At 42.1% G+C, this 19518-nt stretch overlaps 1 protein-coding gene and 1 pseudogene across 2 annotated transcripts in view; both read right to left on the bottom strand.

Annotated features, from left to right (window-relative positions):
* The window catches only part of SPECC1 (sperm antigen with calponin homology and coiled-coil domains 1), a 313389-nt gene that overhangs the window by 256432 nt on the left and 37439 nt on the right, over positions 1–19518 (bottom strand). Inside the window, exon 1 of one of the 2 annotated variants that reach the window (XM_037987818.2) lies at positions 6138–6258. The exons of the other annotated variant lie outside the window; for it this stretch is intronic. The gene's annotated coding sequence lies outside the window, so the exon portion shown is untranslated. Of the gene's footprint in view, positions 1–6137; positions 6259–19518 lie in introns of those variants that run through there. 2 annotated transcript variants of the gene reach the window in all.
* On the bottom strand, positions 7300–7675 carry LOC103242524 (small ribosomal subunit protein mS37 pseudogene; annotated as a pseudogene).

Below are 19518 nucleotides of genomic sequence, written 5' to 3'. Positions count from 1 at the left end.
GTGCAATGCCCTTCTCTGGCCCCCAGCTGCTCCTCTTTTGGCTGTCCCAGCATCACACTCCCTCCAAGCTGGGTTTGCATGCTCACAAGAAGCTGAAGCCCTGACTCCTGCCTCTTCCTGGTTTCGTCCATGCCCTGCTGGTCTCACTTAACCTCGCTGACCAGTCTGAAGCCCCAGGATCACCTCCTTCTGCCAACTCTGGCCCTGCTTACTCAGCCACCAACCAGAGACTGCCAACTCATTCTTCTTTGTTCCTGATCTAGGTCTCCAAACAGAACTGAAAAACTGAACTGCCCTGAGGCCATTTGGCCCTCAGTACCTCTAAGTGATTGATTTATTCATTTCTAACTGTCTTCTTATCAAACCTCTCAAGGCATTCTAAATGCCTTGTTCTGTTGGTTAGGTTTAACTCAGAGGGAAGGGTTACTAGCCTGACTGGGATCTTAGGTCAGGCACTACTCTCTACTTTAGCCTTATTAACAAAGCTGATAGTCCAATTCAGTCTGCCTGATTCCTGACTCTTATTTCTTGATGGATTCTGAACTGCCTGTATGTGCGATGGCAGTTGGGGGTGAGGAGGTGAAGGAGAATGATGCCAACAATTGTTTTCCGGACCCCCGACAACTATCTTTGTACCTTTGTTCCCACCTTCCTCTACATGAAGGAGTCTTCTCTCAGTCCACAGAAAGCAGAATGAAGAAATGGATAAAGATAAAAGCGGCAATTAATTAAACAGAAAACATTTTTTAAATGACCTTGAAGATTAATAAAATGAAAAGTTGATGTTTTGAAAGGACTAACAAGATAGAACCCTGGCAAATCTAATCAAGAAAGAAAAAAGGAAGGTATCCAAATTAGAAACAAGAAAGAGGACGTAATTACATATAAGGATTTGTAAACTAGGCAAAGCAGATCATTTTCTAGGAAAACATAGGTTACCAAAATTAACTCAAGAAGAAACAAACAGTCCAACAGAAAAAAAGGCAAAGGATATGAAAAGGCAATTCACAAGAAAGAAAATTACAAATGACTGCTAAACATAAGAAAAGATGCTTAACCCATCTAATAGGAAGAAATATGAGCTAAAGCAATGAGGTATTTTTAAATCCATCATGCAGACTAACATTTTAAAAAGAGATAAGACTATTAGCAAAAATGTAGAAAATAGGGTCTTTCATGGCTCTTGAGAGGCACTTGGGATAGGAATTACAAGGAGTGACTTCATATTTACTCTGTTTCTATATATTTGGCATTTTATAAGAATGTGTTTCTTGGCCGGGCACAGTGGCTCACGCCTGTAATTCCAACACTTTAGGAGGCCAGGGTGGGCAGATCGCTTGAGGTTAGAAGTTCGAGACCAGCCTGGCCAACATGGCGAAACCCTGTCTCCACTAAAAATACAAAAATTAGCCGAGCATGGTAGCGTGCACCTGTAATCCCAGCTACTTGGGAGGCTGAGGCAGAAGAATCGCTTGAACCTGGGCGGCAGAAGTTGCAGTGAGCCAAGATCGCACCACTGCACTCCAGCCTGGGTGACAGACTGAGACTCTGTCTCAAAAAAAAAATGTATTTCTTGCGTTATACCTGAAATTTGGGCCTGGCTTGGTGGCTTATGCCAGTGGGAAAGGGCTTTAGGAAGCTGAGGGAGGAGGATCACTTGAGCTCAGGAGTTTGAGACTAGCCTGGGCATCATAGCAAGGCCCCATCTCTACAAAAGATTTTTAAAAATTAGCCAGGCACAGTGGCACATGTAATCCCAACTACTTGGGAGGCTGAGGTGGGAGGATCAGGTGAGTACAGGAGTTCAAGGCTGTAGTGAGCCGTGATCACTCCACTGTACTCCAGCCTGGATGAAAGAGGGAGATCCTGTTTAATTTTAAAATAAAAATACCTGAAATATTTTGGATGGAAATTGTAAGTCTTTTAATGCACAAAGGTTAATGCTATGACTGTTACTGTATGTTTGGACTGGAGAACAAATAATTTTTATTTTTTTTGAGACAGAGTCTCGCTCTGTTGCCCAGGCTGGAGTGCAGTGGCATGATCTCGGCTCACTGCAAGCTCTGCCTCCCGGGTTCATGCCATTCTCCTGCCTCAGCCTCCCGAGTAGCCCACCACCATGCCCGGGTAATTTTTTTGTATTTTTTTTAGTAGAGACGGGGTTTCACCATGCTAGCCAGGATGGTCTCAATCTCCTGACCTCATGATCCGCCTGCCTCGGCCTCCCAAAGTGCTGGGGTTACAAGCATGAGTCAACATGCGCGGCCACAGAATAATTTGAAATAAGGACATAGACAAAGTAGTTTATGGATCTGAAATATAATAGGTAAGAAAAAGGGAAATTAGAAAAATAAGCAGCAAAGTATAGACTGGATATGATACAGGAGAAAATCATATATACAAAGCATTAGTTCCATGAGGGCAAATATGCTATCTTGTTTTGCAGAGTGCCGAGCACACAGGAAGTCCTTATTACATATTTGTTGAATAAATGAAAGAAAAATGGGACCAAAGTCAGTAAGTTATAGAAAACATTTAAAAATGGTATGTGATTGGTAAGGGAAGTAACTTGAAGACCTTCCAAATGTTTCTGTCAAGAAATCAATTTCCTCATAGGCCTTGCTTAGCCACGTGATGATCAACTACGGGATTTACTTGCTTACAGCAATCAAAAGTCAAGGTTCCCAAAGGTTGCATCTTTAAGGATCTACCATCTTTAAGGATCTACCAGGTGCACTCTCAGACTGGCCTCTAGCATGGTCCTTGTCACCAGATGGCTACAGCCCAATGCACACACAACCTGAGGATGGAGGACACATGGAGGCCCATGGAAGTTCATCAAAAGCTACACTGGGAGTTCCTATTTCAAAAGAAACAAATGGGCCAGGTGTGGTGGCTGATGCCTGTAATCCCAGCACTTTGGGAGGCCCAGGTGGGTGGATCACTTGAGGTCAGGAGTTCCAGGTCAGCCTGGGCAACATGGTAAAACACCGTCTCTACTAAAAATACAAAAATTAGCCTTTTGGGCATGGTGGCAGGCACCCATAATCCCAGCTACTCAGGAAGCTGAGGCAGGAGAATTGCTTGAACCTGGGAGGTGGAGGTTGCAGTGAGCCAACATCACACCACTGCTCTCCAAGCTGGGTGGCAGAGCAAGATTGTCTCAAAAAGAAACAAAGAAACAAATGAAACAATTTTGTTCATATATATTTCATAAATTTGAAATGTTAAAGGTATTATGGTCACTGAAATCCTGTTTCATTCTTTATATAATCATTAAGGTTGAAATTTATACTTGCACAACTAACACTGTAGTTAATCTTAGTGCTACAAGTTACTGCTTTTACACAATATATTTTCACAATATTTATGCACTGGTGTTTATATACGTGTTTGTGTTTATATCTGTTAAAATTAGCAGTTTTCATCTTTTTCTACTTTGTAGCATCACATCAGTTCAGAAGGACTGATACAGCAAAATGATTTGGTGAAGTATAAAAGTCACATTGTGAGTGGCATAAATACAACTCTGAACAATTAGGAGGCTCACTATTGACTAGAACTAAACTGCGAGCTGGAAAGACACACGTCCTGTGCACCAAGTGATGTACCGCCCAGGCAGTTTAAAAAGGGAAGTGCACATAGAAAGCACAATGGTGAATAATAAAAAATTGGAATTTATCAGACCTTGGATTCATTTGCTCCTAAAGCCAGAGTCCTTCATTGTTTTTTGTTTGTTTGTTTGTTTTTGTGGGTTTTTTCTAAATTTTTTTATTTTTTGTAGAGTCAGAGTCTCATTATGTTACCCAGGCTGGTCTCGAACTCCCGGCCTCAAACAAACCTCTTGCCTCAGCTTCCCAAAGCACTGGGATTACAGACATGAGCCACTGCGCCCAGCCCAGACTCATTATTGTTTATGAAGCTTCTGAAATAGTTGCAGAAACCGCATAAGCCTTCCATGTCACTTTCAAAGTTTGATGGTCTCTTTAGTAAACCAACCAAGTTATTCCTCAAGGGCAACATAACGTTTCTCAGTGCAAAACTGATGCATTTCATTACCAAAAGGAAAAGACTACAACTATAGAGGCATCATTGAAAGCTGCACTCTTCAGAGGCAAAAAAAAAACCACACACACACACTAATGGAACATTCCTTAGAACAGCCCCAAAGTTAATGATAAATGTTTTCGTCAAAGAGAAAAGAGAACAAGGTATTAGCAAATTCCTCTATCAAATAACACTGAACATCAAGGAACATCAATGGCATGCCAGGTGGAAGAGGAAGTGCTAGCTCATGTACAAACCAGTAGATAATTTCAACTTGCTGCCGAATGAAACCTCTTTGCAGGGTATGAATCAGCACCTTTCATGTTTATTTTGCTTTGTTTTGTTTTGTTTTGTTTTGTTTTTAGAGACAGGCTCTTGCTCTGTCACCCAGGCTGGAGTGCAGCGGCACCATTAGAGCTACTGCAACCTCAAACTCCTGGGCTCAAGGGATCCTCCTGCCTTAGCTTCCCAAATAACTGGGACTACAGGCCCACCATGGCCAGCTAATTTTTAAATTTTTCTATAGAGATGGGGTCTCACTAGCACCTTTCATGTTTGATGTTCATATACAATGACCAAGGTACAATGTGGAAAAGGGTTTCAGGGATCTAAACTGAAGGAGGAACACAAAGAAAAGGGGTTGCTACATAGAGTAGAAGAAGTTGCACTTCATGCCCGTCTACAGTAACACTGCTATTTTCCTCAGAGCAGAGTTGATTATCTAAATCAGGGGTCCCCAACCCCTAGTTCATAGCCTGTTAGGAATCAGGCCACACAGCAGGAGGTGAGCAGTAGGCAAGTGAGCATTACCACCTGAGCTTCACCTCCCATCAGATCAGTGGTGTCATTGGATTCTCATAGGAGCATGAACCCTGTTGTGAACCAAGCACGCGAGGGATCTAGGTTGTACGCTCCTTATGAGAATCTAATGCCAGATGATCTGTCACTGTCTCCCATCACCCCAAGATGGGACCATCTAGTTGCAGGAAAACAACCTCAGGACTCCCATTAATTCTACATTATGATGAGTTGTAGAATTATTTCATTCTATATTCAATGTAATAATAATAGAAATAAAGTGCACAATAAATGTAATGTGGCTGAATCACACCAAAACCATCCCCCTACTCCAGTCCATGGAAAAACTCTTCCACAAAACCAGTCCCTGGTGCTAAAAAGGTTAGGGACTGCTGATCTAAATAATCTTATCTTCATTCAGTGCTAAAAAAATGAATAAACTTTTTTTTAAATACAGGGTCTTGCTTTGTTGCCCAGGCTGGAGTACAGTGGCATGATCACAGCTCACTGTAGCCTCAGTCACCCAGGCTCAAGCAATCCTCCCACCTAAACTTCCTTAGTAGCCGGGACTACAGGCACGAACCACCATGCGCAGCTAATTCTTAAATTTTTTATAGAGATGGGGGTCTCACCATGTTGCCCAGACTGGTCTCAAACCCCCGGATTCAAGTGATCCCCCCTCAAACTCCTGGGCTCAAGTGATCCTCCCTGCGTGGCCTCTCAAAGTGCTGGGATTACAAACATGAGCCACTGTACCCGGCTGGATAAACATTTTAAGTCACACTACAGTCATGGACAATCAGCCTTTTCAACATGCGGTATGGACAGTGAGTCCCAGGGTCTGCTTTTCCACACTGAAACACATGGGATGCTAAGGAGAAAAGTGTTCACAAGGATATTTAAAAGCAGGAATATTTAAAATGAGGAAAAAACTGTTTCTTCATGACTTTGATAATGCTGATAAAGACCATTTCTGTGATCTCAGGTGATTCACTGAAGTAGTATATTTCAGTAATCATTATCTGGAACAGCCTGAATCTTAGCCAAAATATCATGATTTTTTAATGCTGTTATGATATCCTGATGATATGACCAAACTGCAACGTAGGCAGCTAAATCTCCACGAGTTTGACTTCCCCGATAGTTGACAGTTTTCTTCACAAATTAAAGAAATACATTTTTTGATACATGATTGGCATATTTAAAAACTACACTGAAATGCTGCAAAATGATATAAAGAAACATTTCCCAGAATCAAATGCAATTGAAGAGTGGATTAGGAATCTACTCACCATTATCAACTAAATAGAAACACTTGGGCTGGGTGTGGTGGCTCACATGTGTAATCTCAGCACTTTGGGAGGCCAAGCCAGGAGGATCACTTGAGGCCAGGAGCTCGAGACCAGCCTGAGCAACAATAGCAAGACCCTGTCTCTATGAAAAAAAAGATTTTAATTAACCAGGCATGGTGGCAGATGCTTGTAATCCCAGCTACTCTGGAAGTTGAAGTAGGAGGATTGCTTGAGCCCTCAAGTTCAAGGCTGCAATGAGCCGTTGTCATGCTGCACTACAGCCTGAGTGACAGGCAGAGACCCTATCTCAAAAACAAAAACAAACAAACAAAAAACACTTAACCTTCCTGTTTTTGGTGTTTTTTTTTGTTTTTTTTTTTTTTTTTTTTGAGACGGAGTCTCGCTCTGTTGCCCAGGCTGGAGTGCAGTGGTGCAATCTTGGCTCACTGCAAGCTCCACCTCCCAGGTTCACGCCATTCTCCTGCCTCAGCCTCCCGAGTAGCTGGGACTACAGGTGCCTGCCACCACGCCCAGCTAGTTTTTTGCATTTTTAGTAGAGATGGGGTTTCACCGTGTTAGCCAGGATGGTCTCTATCTCCTGACCTCACGATCCACCCACCCCAGCCTCCCAAAGTGCTGGGATTACAGGCGTGAGCCACCGCACCCGGCCAACCTTCCTGTTTTTAAGTGTGACATGCTTGTTAACTCAGCAGCTGAAAGAATGCCGAAAGTGGCCTTTAGTAAAAAAAATTCACTATAATCTCTGCATCCATATTTAACCTGAATGCACATTCAGATTGATCAGTTAGAGTCAAAACACTTGTTATCATTCCTGATGACCTATCATTCTGGTTTCGGCTTTCTATTTCAATGGAAACAGAATAAGAAAAGAAATGGAATGGCTCTGGAAATTTGTCCTGGGCTATAGATACTATCAAAGATCACAAACAATGTGATCGCTCTTATATATAAAAAAGTGTAATTAATTTTTAAACTACTTTTTTCTCTTCAGAGGATTTTACTTCAAGATAAAACATAACTTCTACCCATACTATGATTCCAAAGGTTGGAAAAAGTGTTTTGCCTCATTCTACCCTTCAAAGAGGTCACAGCAATGCAAACATCTGTAAAATACCTCTGCATAATTGTCAGAAACTATAGTTCAGAAATCACTGAAAATGCTTCTCCATTTTAAGCTTAGGTGAGGTTTGTAAGGAAACCTCTGTGACAACTTACTCAATTTCTTGGGAGGTAAACTCCCAGACTCTCCCAGGGTCTCCTGTATTGATCTCATTTGGGGGGCCTCCTAAGCCCTTGAAGCACAATCGAAAAAGCCCTGGATCTCTTTTCTGCACATATCATCACGGAATTCATTCGGCTTCCAGCAAGCTGACACTCCATGATACAAGCAGCCTCGCCCTTCTCCGGATGCCAGTCCTTGCCACAGTTAGCTAGGAGAGGGGTTTGCTGGGCTTCAGTGCAGGTTTCTGTGGGTTCCCAAGCCACACCAGGTGGCCTCACAGGCTTGATGTCGCCATTGCACACTGAGCTCCTGGCAGGCTGTACCAATTTTTAAATTATTTAATATTGTTTTTTAAATTATGGTGAATAGTTTGATATTCTGCTCTAAAATAGGCCCATAAGTGCACAGCAGATATCTCTTGGAACCCACAGTTTTCCACTGGAAGAACTACATATTTTTCTTTAGTGGGGAGGGATAGCATTAGGAGATATACCTGATGTAAATGATGAGTTAATGGGTATAGCAAACCAACATGGCACATGTATACATAAGTAACAAACCTGCATGTTGTGCACATGTAGAACATAAAGTATTAAAAAAAAAAAAAAGATGCTGCTAAGTCTCTGAAAAGTCCAGATCCTCTACCTCTTTCCATCCCAAACTAAGACTTGGAATTTATAAGAGATCTAGCTAACAGAAATCCCAGACACATCATTGGTTCTTCCCAGAGTGCAGTCCTCCTAAAGAGGCTCAGCCCTGGGCAGGCCCCTGCATCCGAAGGGTGGGTCTGAGACCCACACAGCACGTCCCAGGGTGCATGCCCCAGAGAGGCACTGAAACAGCTGAGCACAAGCCTGCAAGCCTGGAGAACTCTCACAGTCAGAAAGGAGGGGGCCCAGTGGGACTAACATAAAGAGAAAGGGAACACAGAGGAATGGATGGCACCAACAACCAGCAAAGCCTTCATGGCCAATGAAAGCATTAGTGACGGGGCCAGAACCCTCATCCCCAAGGACTCTCCACTGCCTTTAGTGGAAAAACAATGGCTGGAGAGTGAAGTTACGATCATGTATAGAGAGGTAAAGTTACATTTTTATATTCTGACTCTGCCAATATGAAATTCCCTATCTGCTAGACTAAAAGTTTCAGATACCCTCTTCAAATATCCCATTAGGTGCTAGAGATTTAAAACGAACAGAACACACATTGTCAGGATGGCTATTACCAAAAAATCAAAAGACAACAACTATTGGCGAGGATGTAGAGAAACCGGAACTTTTGTGCACTGTTTATGAGAATGTAAAATGGAGCAGCCGCTATGGAAAAGAGTATGCAGGTTCCTCAAAGAAGTAAAACTAAGATGTGGAAACAACTAAATGCCCATCAGTGGATGAAGGGGTAGACAATATGTAGTATATACATACCATGGAATACTATTCAGCCTCTTAAAAAAAAAAAAGGAAATTCTATAACATGCAACAGCATGGATTAATCTTGAGGACATTTTGCTAATGAAATAAGGCAGTGATAGAAGACAAATACTGCATGATTCCACTTATATGAGATACCAAAAATAGTCAAATTCATAGGATCAAAAAATACAATGGAGGTTACCAGAAGCTGCAGGGAGGGAAATGGGGATTTACCAATCAACGAACATAACGTTGCAGTTAAGCAAGATGAATAAGCTCTCAAGATCTGCTGTACAACACTGTACCTAGAGTCAACAATAATGTACTATACACTTAAAAATTTATTGAGGGTAGATCAACAAATGTAGTAGATCAACAAATGTGGTTAAGTGTTCTTACCACAGTAAAGTTAAAAAAGAATATCAAGTCCAGGACTTCGAGACTAGCCTGGGTAACATGGTGAAACCCTGTCTCCACAGAAATTAGCCAGCTGTGGAGGTGCACTCCTAGGGAGGCTGAGGTGGGAGGATTACTTGAGCCCAGGAGGTCGAGGCTGCAGTGAGCCATGATTGCGCCAATGTACTCCAGCCCAGGTGACAGAGCAAGATACTGCCCCCCTCCAAAAAAAAAGAAAAAGTATGTCAAACATTTAAAAAGATCAGATATGCAAGAACAACAACAAAAAAGAGATGAACAGAGCATCGACCCTCATCTAGTGGAATTCTTGGTCTAACTGACAGACATTGAGAGACAATGACAGTGATGTGATCACAGCAATTACACAGGTATCCCCTGGGGACTGCAGAAGAAAGGAGGAATGTTTAACTTTCAGAAAATAGAGAAAGCGTCAAAGAGTTGTGAAAGCCTTCCAAAACTAGAGAGAACTGCACACACCAATCACAGAAAGAGGAAAAGCCGTGGCAGATTCTGGGACCCACCAGCCATTTCTGATGGCTAAACTCAGTGCTGCAGGAGAGACGGGAGCTGGAAAGCACACTGGGATCAAACCTCAAACAGCTTTGCCTGCATTGCTTAAGATGACTGGGCTTGATTAACTCTAGTCAATGGGGACAATACAAGCAAAGAAGAAAGATGCTCGAATTCACATTTTAGAATTTCTTTTTATGGCAGTATGGGGAATAGATTAAAAGGGAGTGAAGCTGGAGGCAAGAAACTTGTTAAGAGGCAACTGAAGTCTAGATGATAAATAATAAACTGAGAGAGTGACTAGGAAAATCAGAACAGACTGAATCAACAGATACCTAGAAGAAAATAACAGGACTTGGTCACCAGTTAGATCTTGGAGAGGAAGGAGTTGTTTCCTCGTTTTCCCTAGGACTGGGAATACAGAAGGTTTGCCACGTGTATTGGTTATATAGTAGTGTGTAGCACATCACTGACAACCATGAGCAGCTTAAAACACAAAGGCTTATCTCACAGTTTCAGTGGGTCAGGAATCTAAGATAGGCTTAGCTGGCTGGTTCTGGCTCAGAGTTTCTCATGAGGTTGCAATCAAGATGTCAGCTGGGAGTGCATCATCTGAAGGCTCAGTTGGGGCTGGAGGGTCCACTTCCAATGAGTTCACTCACCGGCCTGACAAGGCAGTGCTGGTTGTTGGCAGGAGATCTCAGTTGCTTGCCAAGTGAGTCTCTCTATAGCATTGCTGGAACATCCTCCCCATCTGGCAGTTGGCTTCTCTCAGCACGAGTGAACTGAGAGAGAGACAGCAAGGAGGAAGCCATAGTGTTCCTCCTACTCCTAACACTATGGACCTACTCCTAACACTCTCACTTCTGCCTTATTCCATTAGTTAGAAAGGGAACTAAGCTCCACCTCTTGAAATAAGAAATGTCAAAGAATTCGTGGATATATTTTAAAATCATCACACTAGGGAAGCAGATAATGGGTTCAATTAATGCTGAACTTGAAATGCCTGAGACATTCAAATGTCCAACAGGCAATGAACATACCCAGAGATAGTCATGACTTTAGCAAGAATAGAGGAAGCTCACAGAACTAAGGAGATCACAGAATTAAGGAGGAATTGAAAGGTAAAAGAAGTGGAGTCAGATTCCTCCTGAAAAGTGAGCCATGAAAGGAACTGTAACTGCTGAGTTAGAGGTCAGAGTAGGAGATTTAGGTGGACTCCTTTTTTGAAGATAGGAAGTATATGAGCATGTTTTGAGGTAGAGGGAGAATAAATCAGTAGACAGGGAGAAGTAAAAAACATAAATGATAGGGGATAGTCGACAAAGGTCTTGGCAGAATACCTTACCCATTGACTTGGGGCCAAGGGAGGGGCACTTCTTTGTTTGAGGGATAAGGAAAATGAGAAAGAATGGGTGCTATTTAGTGTGGCCCCGTCTCTAGGGCAAACAGATAGGTAACAAACTGTGTGTGTTAGGAATATAGATGTGACCTCATGTTGAGATTCTCATCTCATCCATTTCATTGTTACCTGTATCTTCCTACCTTCTCTTTTTGCCATATGCAGACTGCTGTTTTGTCTTCCTGGCCTGTTCCAGGTTTCAGCATTCTGGTGTATCTGCTACTCTGTCCCTAAATCTTTCTAGAGCCCATGCTCCTTCCTTGGATAGTGTTTGACTGGGCCACCTATCTAAGAAGTGATGCCTTCAGTTAGGCCAGAGAACCTCCTCTATGGAAATCTCCATCGGTGACCCTGACAGACTTGGTATCTTGGAGATGTCACTGCTCCCAGCCTGTGGTCTAGTAGAATTTCAGCCTAGGCCTCTAGTAGTATGGATAAGGCATTAAAGTACCTTTGAACCAGAGTCTGTCATACTCCTCAACGTGGGACAGATGAAACAGTGGTAGTACTGGTGTTTCTGAGCTAGAACTCTGGTTTTATGTCTAGATTCTATGATGTATGACCTTTCAGAGGTACTAAAATTTGTTCTAATACAATGTTCAATACAAATGTAGTTCCTTTTCTGTTATGACCTCAACAAAACGTGACCAACTGCAGATGAACATTAAACTATGACAATTCCTGGAAATGAATACACTAATACCAGCAATCCCCCCATTTTAGCAGTTACCATGGTGACATTTGGCACAAATGGCCATTTAAGGGTGCTTTGGTTAAAACCTACCATCTTATTAGGCACATGATATTAAAACTCATGAAATAATGGGTAAACTTCTGAAAAAACTTTTAATGAACAAAGTGATGAAGTGATAATATTTTAGGTACTATTTATAAAGTGACTATTACAGGTCAAACATTCTTCTAGGGTTTTTTGTTGAAGTTGTCACATTTAATCCTTAATAACCCACTAGGAGTCAGGTATTCTTTTTTCCCCTTTGGACAGTTGGGGAAATGGGGGTCAGAGAGGTTAGGTAATTTGGTCAGGGCCACACAACCTGCGTGTAGAAAATCTGAGATTCGTACAGGAGCTTATCAAACTCTGAAGTCCATGCTTCTCCTATTTTCCCACATTGCCTTTCTAATAAAAGGTAACTAAGGCTCAGTGTAACTATACTGACCTCCCACTGGATGCTGCCCCCAAAGTGAGTCACTTTCTCCCCACCCTGCTTGATTTTCTCCATAAAACTAATCACATCCTGACAATTTTTTATTTATTGCTGATCTCCCCCACTAGATTATAAACTCAATAAAAGCAAGGTCCTTGTCTGTTTTGTTCCCTGCTTAATACCAGTACCTAAAATGCTGTCTAGCACAGAGCAAGTAATCAATAAATATTTGTTGAATGAATAAATAAATGAAAAAATTTGGCCGGGCGGGGTGGCTCACGCCTGTAATCCCAGCACTTTGGGAGGCCGAGACGGGCGGATCACGAGGTCAGGAGATCGAGACCATCCTGGCTAACATGGTGAAACCCCATCTCTACTAAAAAATACAAAAAAAAAAAAACTAGCCAGGCGAGGTGGCGGGCGCCTGTAGTCCCAGCTACTCAGGAGGCTGAGGCAGGAGAATGGCGGGAACCCGGGAGGCGGAGCTTGCAGTGAGCTGAGATCAGGCCACTGCACTCCAGCCTGGGCGACAGAGCGAGACTCCGTCTCAAAAAAAAAAAAAAAAAAAGAAAAAATTCAAAGGAAGAAAAAGCACTAAAACAGATGTTTACCTAAACATACATTTTAAAAGAAAGCATGTAACAAACTCAGGACAGAATTTAAATAAGTTTTTTAAAGAAATAACCAAGTGCTAGCTGGGTACAGTGGCTCACACCTATAATCCTAGCACTTTGGGAGGCCAAGGCGGGCAGATCACTTGAGGTCAAGAGTTCGAGACCAGCCTGGCCAACATGGTGAAAGCTGTCTCTACTAAAAATACAGAAATTATCCAGGCATGGTGGCAGGTCCGTATAAACCCAGCTACAGGAGGCTGAGGCAGGAGAATTGCTTGAATCAGGGAGGCAGAGGTTACAGTGGGCTAAGATTGCACCACTGCACTCCAGCAACAAAGCAAGACTCTGTGTGAAGGAAAAAAAAGAAAGAAAAAAAGAAAATAAATAACCAAGTGCTTATTTGGGACATACTGTGCTATGTTTTTCCATGCATGCTATTTTCAGTAAAGCATTTAGCAAACTTGCAAGATCATAACAACAAATATATGCTTCTATAACGCTAAAATTGTGCTTAAAGAAGTTCCTCTTTACCAGCTCATGTATACATTAGTTTTCTAAGAATAAGCAGTAGCTTTTTCCCTGGAGAATATCCACAGCCAGTTTATTTAATCAAAGAAGGATGCTTACTAAGATGAAGCTATCAAGCGTGAGCCTACGTTGGGCCAGTTCATGTTAATATACTCCTAATGTCCTCTGCCAATTTTACCTGAAAATTCATTTTCCACATTACCAGGGAGCCAGGGTAGGAGAATATAGAAGGACCATCCAAGAGTCCTTACTTCTGTCAGCAAAATCAATTCAAAGTAGGTAAGTAAACACATGCCCTAACAATGAAAAGCAGATTGTACTCAGAAGAATCATCTACAACATCTCACTGCGAAGGAACTACTGAAATATTCCCATAAGACTTCCCTCCAAAATGATTTTATTGACTTTGCATTTTAAAAAATATTTTAAGCCTGAATTTTAAAAGGTTTGATATTGGTACATGAATAGACAAACAGACATGGACTAGACCAAGAATTACAGGAATTTAATATATGATATTACAGGAATTTAATATATGATAAAGCTGGTATTCCAAAGGAACCAACAAATGGTGTTCAGACAGCAGGATAAGCATCTGGAAAAACATAGTTGGGCACCCTACTTTACTACCAACACCAGGAGTAACTGAAGGAGCACCAAATATTTACAAGAAAAAAATTGGCCAGACGTGGTGGCTCACACCTGTAATCCCAGCAATTTGGGAGGCCAAGGTGGGCAGATCACCTGAGGTCGGGAGTTCGAGACCAGCCTGACCAACATGGAGAAACCCCATCTCTACTAAAAATACAAAATTAGAAAGGCATGGTGGCACATGCCCATAATCCCAGCTACTCAGGAGGCTGAGGCAGGAGAATCGCTTGAATCCAGGAGGCAGAGATTGCAGTGAGCTATTGCACTCCAGCCTGGGCAACAAGAGTGAAACTCCATCTCAAAAAAATACATCAATAAAAATTTTTTTGGCCGGGCACGGTGGCTCAAGCCTGTAATCCCAGCACTTTGGGAGACCGAGACGGGCGGATCACGAGGTCAGGAGATCGAGACCATCCTGGCTAACACAGTGAAACCCCGTCTCTACTAAAATACAAAAAAAATTAGCCGGGCCAGGTGGCGGGCGCCTGTACTCCCAGCTACTCGGGAGGCTGAGGCAGGAGAATGGCGTGAACTCGGGAGGCGGGGCTTGCAGTGAGCTGAGATCCGGCCACTGCACTCCAGCCTGGGCAACAGAGCCAGACTCTGTCTCAAAAAAAAAAAAAAAATTGTTTTAATAATGAAAATAATACAATTAGCAGAAGAAAACACCATAGAATCCGTGGACTCTTAGCATGGGAAATGCCTATGATATAAAAACCCCAAAGTTATAAAAGAGAAAATCATCTACATACAAACCAAATCTTTCTACATACCTAAAACATAGCACAAACACAACTAAATAATCATAGTTGAATGAACTGGGAAAACAAAACTTGACTCATATCCAGATCAAGTTAATTTTCCTACACATAAAGAGTACCTATATAAACCCAACGAAAAAGCCACCACTAACCCAAAATAAAAATGTGATAGGTAATGAACAGGTAGTTCACAATGAATACAAACGGCTCTTCAGCACATAAGATGCTCAGACTGACTTTTACTTCTTTATTTTTTGAGAGACAGGGTCTCACCATGTTGCCCAGGTTGGGCTCGAACTCCTGGGCTCAAATGATAGCATCAGGACTACAGGTGTGCTCCACCGCACCTGGCTCCTCAACCACCTGTATTAACAGGAAATGCTAAATAAAACTTTCAAATCTATTTTGCCTATTAGAATGGCAAAAATTTGAAACGCTTCGAACATCATCATGTTGGTGAGAATGTGAGGAAACTGGCACTCTCATGTTTTGCTGATAGCATATATATACTGACGGCTTCTATGGATAGCAATTTGGCAGTGTCTATCAAATGTACAAATGCATATATCCTTTGACAAAGCAATTCCACTCTAGGAATATGTTCTATATGGTTGTGCTTCCTGGGGCTGGGAACTGGAAACTAAGGGACGGGGCAGAAGATAATCTTCTTTTCCCTCCTTCCCCCTGTTAAACATGTTGAATTTTATATACTGTAATACATTATTTTTTTACAAAAGATAATTTTCAAGCTATATGTCTGGGAATTCTTTTTTTTTTTTTTTTCTTTTCTGAGACAGGGTCTCACTCTGTCATCCAGGCTGGAATGCAGTGGTACGATCTCAGCTCACTGCAGCCTCAACCTCCTGGGTTCAAGCAATCCTCCCACCTCAGCCTCCTGAGGAGCTGGGACTACAGGCACGTGCCATCATGCTAATTTTTGTATTTTTGTATATACAGGGTCTCACTATGTTGCCTAGGCTAATCTCAAACTTCTAGGCTCAAGCAATCCACCTGCCTCGAGCTCCAAAGTACTGGGATTATAGATGTGAGCCACCACACCCCGCCCTGGGAATTCTTATAAAAGAAAAAATATCTACTCTCCCCTTCTGTTAAAGTCAAAACAGAGAAGGAAATTCAACCTATAATGAGAGTGGAGAATGGCCTCCACCCTGAACGACAGACACAAAGGCTATTTCCCGGACAGGAATTTGCTGAACAAGATCAAGGGAAGACAACAAGAATCAAGACTCACTTCTCTAGATCTTGAGTCGTTTTCAAATTTATCTCAGCTTAGTGACAGGCTAAAGCAAGGACTATCCTGCCCTATGGGCCCTGTTCCTTACTGAAGGAAGATAAGGGACGTCAAGGACACCAATGGAGAAAAGCACGAACACCATTCCCTGATGAACATGACGTGAAGAAGGGCAAGAAGTGAAGCGGAATTGCTGAAGAAGTCAGTGAAAGCGGCGACTCATTTGGGGAAATGGAATATAGGAAATCCATGAAAGTGATTAAAGTTAGAGGCCGAGGTGGGGGGGATCACGGGGTCAGGAGATCGAGACCATCCTGGCTAACATGGTGAAATCCCGTCTCTACTAAAAATACAAAAAATTAGCCAGGCGTGGTGGCGGGCGCCTGTATTCCCAGCTACTCAGGAGGCTGAGGCAGGAGAATGGCATGAACCCGGGAAGTGGAGCTTGCAGTGTGCCGAGATCGCACCACTGCACTCCAGCCTGGGTGACAGAGCGAGACTCCGTCTCAAAAAAAGAAAAAAAAAGGAAAATTAGATATGGGAGATAAACATTCAATAGACACACAACTGCTAATTCTGAAGAGAACAAAACAAATGACACAGGAAAAGAAAATTTAAGATATAATACAGGAAAATTCTCCTGAAATTGAGTAACTGAATCTATAGCTTGAAAGGGTTCGGCATATGCCAAGAAAAATCAGTAGAGTCCAATCAGGGTAAGACACATCTAGCAAGGCTGGCGATTCTACCAACACAGAGAAAGACGTGGGCAGCCCATAATGCGGAAAAAGGCAGACCATCTGCAGTCTTCTCCAGAACACTGGAGTCTGAAGACAAAAGAATGCTGCCTACTGAGCCAGAAGGGAGAGAAGTGACCCAACACTTACCAAGTTAGAATGCCATGCATTATTTAAAGGCAGCAAAAAGCCATGAAAGACATGAAAGAACACAAGCATTTATGACATGAAAGAACGCAAGCATTCTCACACTCCAGAATCCTTGAGGAAAATGTAGCCCTAATCCAGCTGACCAAAAAGTTAAATGTACATAATGTGCTCACTAATGGGAATTTCATAGCTTCAAACCAGCCTGGTCCCATCTATCAGTATCGCTCGCCTGGCCTTCCTGCAATAGCCAGCTCCTTTCCCTCCTTCCAGTCTTGTCCCCTGGAGTCTACTCTCAGCATCAAGAGTGACCACATCAACACCCAAGTCAGAGCCCTCCAGTCCGCACTGGTCTACAAAGCCCTTCCCAATCCCCACCCCATATGCCCTCCGGGCCCTTGTGCCACGTCTCCTGCAGCCCTGGCCTCCTTACTGCCCCTCCTATACATCAGGAAGGCGACTCCTTGAGTCTTGGCTCTGGCCGCCTCCTCCACCTGCAGTGAGTTAACTCCCTTACGTACTCTAGGTCATTGCTCAAATGTCAGCATCTCAATGGGGCCCTCCCTGACCACCTTATTTAAATTCTACGTACTCTCCTTGACCCCACGGACCTCACTCACCCTATTCCACTTTTATTCTTACAATTTAGCACTTGTTCTCTTCTAATGTATTATAAGATTTACTCATTTATTACATTCATCCACCCCCTCTAGTACATAAATTCCAGAGGGGCAGGGATTTCTGTTTATTTATTCATTTCTTTATCTCAAGCACATAGAACAGTGCATAGTTCAGGGTATTCAATGTTATCAATGAATGAACTAGCAATAGTACCAGTTCCGGTTAGGTGCAGAATTAAATCTAAATAGAATTAAATCTCATGGCCTGGGTTAACTATGGATAGAAAATTAGACATAATTTTAAGAAGCCTAGAAAGAAAAATTAGCAATGTAAAAAAACATTAATTTAATAATAATAACAAAAATTCTGCCAGGCACTGTGGCTCAAACCTGCAATCCCAGCTACTCAGGAGGCTGAGGTGGGAGGATCACTTGAGACCAGAGTTCAAGACCCAGCCTAGGCAAAATGGCGAGAAAGTGTCTCTTAAAAAATTAAAACTTAAATTTTTAAAAAAGAATTCTCAAAGCGTCACAAAAACCGGAGATAAAGGTACAGGAAGTGTGAAGTAATATTACTATGCTAATGGTTTTATTTGTTTTTTAGAAAGGTATAACCAAAAGATTTATTTCTCAAGTCGATAAATTGAGAAAGATAAGCATTATCTTCCAAGGGAGGGGAGGAAAAGCTAGACAAAACAAAATAAGATATCAATTAGTTTCTAGTTGAAAATAAGAGAGTAGGAGTTATTTTGCATCACCTTACCTGTGACCCCCAGCCCAAAAAACGCTAGAAAGCATCATATCAGATAAAGTAGGAAAAACTGCCACAGTCTCAAACCACAAACTATGAGCACACACCTGGCCAATCCTGCCAAGTCTGGGCTCAGTCGGAGGAACGTGCTCAGAGCTAGGATGTACCACCTTAGACATTCTGCGGGATACAGATGTCCCCGGAAGGTCACACCATCTCAAAGGCACCTGTAATGCCCACCGATTACAGCCACCATATATGAGATTTTAAAGATAAAGAAAAAAAAAAAACCCATTGAGCATCTAGGCAAAATAACCCAAGTTCCTCATAAGTGAAAAAAAAATTAGACTCTCATCAGATTTTCGCAACAGACGATAGAGTAACATCTTGAAGATACTCAAATAAAACATAAGCCATGGATTTTACAACCAACCAAACAGACCCTTGAGTATAAGGATCATAGATAAAACTGTTATAAGCATGGAAGAACTCAGGGAATATTATTGCTGTGGACTCTTCCTGAGGACTCTCCTAGAAAACAAACCTTAGCCAAGTAAAATGTCTAGAGAGACTTCACCATAATGACTGGCAGTAAGTATTAAATACATATTTACCCACAGACTAAGACAAAATGATTATTATAAGGGAAACAGCAAAGTAAGAATTGTTTATATATGTTGACAATGTAGATTCAGTACAACCATCGAAAAGTACTAGGAGAAAATATAGACCCAGAGAGTGGGAAATGCCCTTTTATACATAGCATGAAGTCCAGAGCCATAAAGAAGAGATTTATAACTCTACTACAAAAAAGTTTGAAACTTCTATATGACCCAAAACACCATAAACAAATTCAAGAAACAAACAAAAAACTGGGGGAAAAAAATCTGCAATACATACGATTAACAAACTGCTATCACTAAAATATGAAGAGCTCTTTTAATCCGTTCTAAGACAAATAGCCCACTTGAAAACTGGGGGAAAAAAACACAGAGGAAATATGAATGGCTTATATATATAGGTAAAAAGTTGCTCACTCGGCCGGGTGCGGTGGCTCAAGCCTGTAATCCCAGCACTTTGGGAGGCCGAGATGGGTGGATCACGAGGTCAGGAGATCGAGACCATCCTGGCTAACACGGTGAAACCCCGTCTCTACTAAAAAATACAAAA

Source organism: Chlorocebus sabaeus, chromosome 16 (genome assembly GCF_047675955.1).
Source record: "Chlorocebus sabaeus isolate Y175 chromosome 16, mChlSab1.0.hap1, whole genome shotgun sequence".
Lineage (NCBI taxonomy): Eukaryota > Metazoa > Chordata > Mammalia > Primates > Cercopithecidae > Chlorocebus > Chlorocebus sabaeus.
The sequence above is the reverse complement of the archived record's forward strand: the minus strand, read 5'-3'. Positions and strand labels throughout refer to the sequence as shown.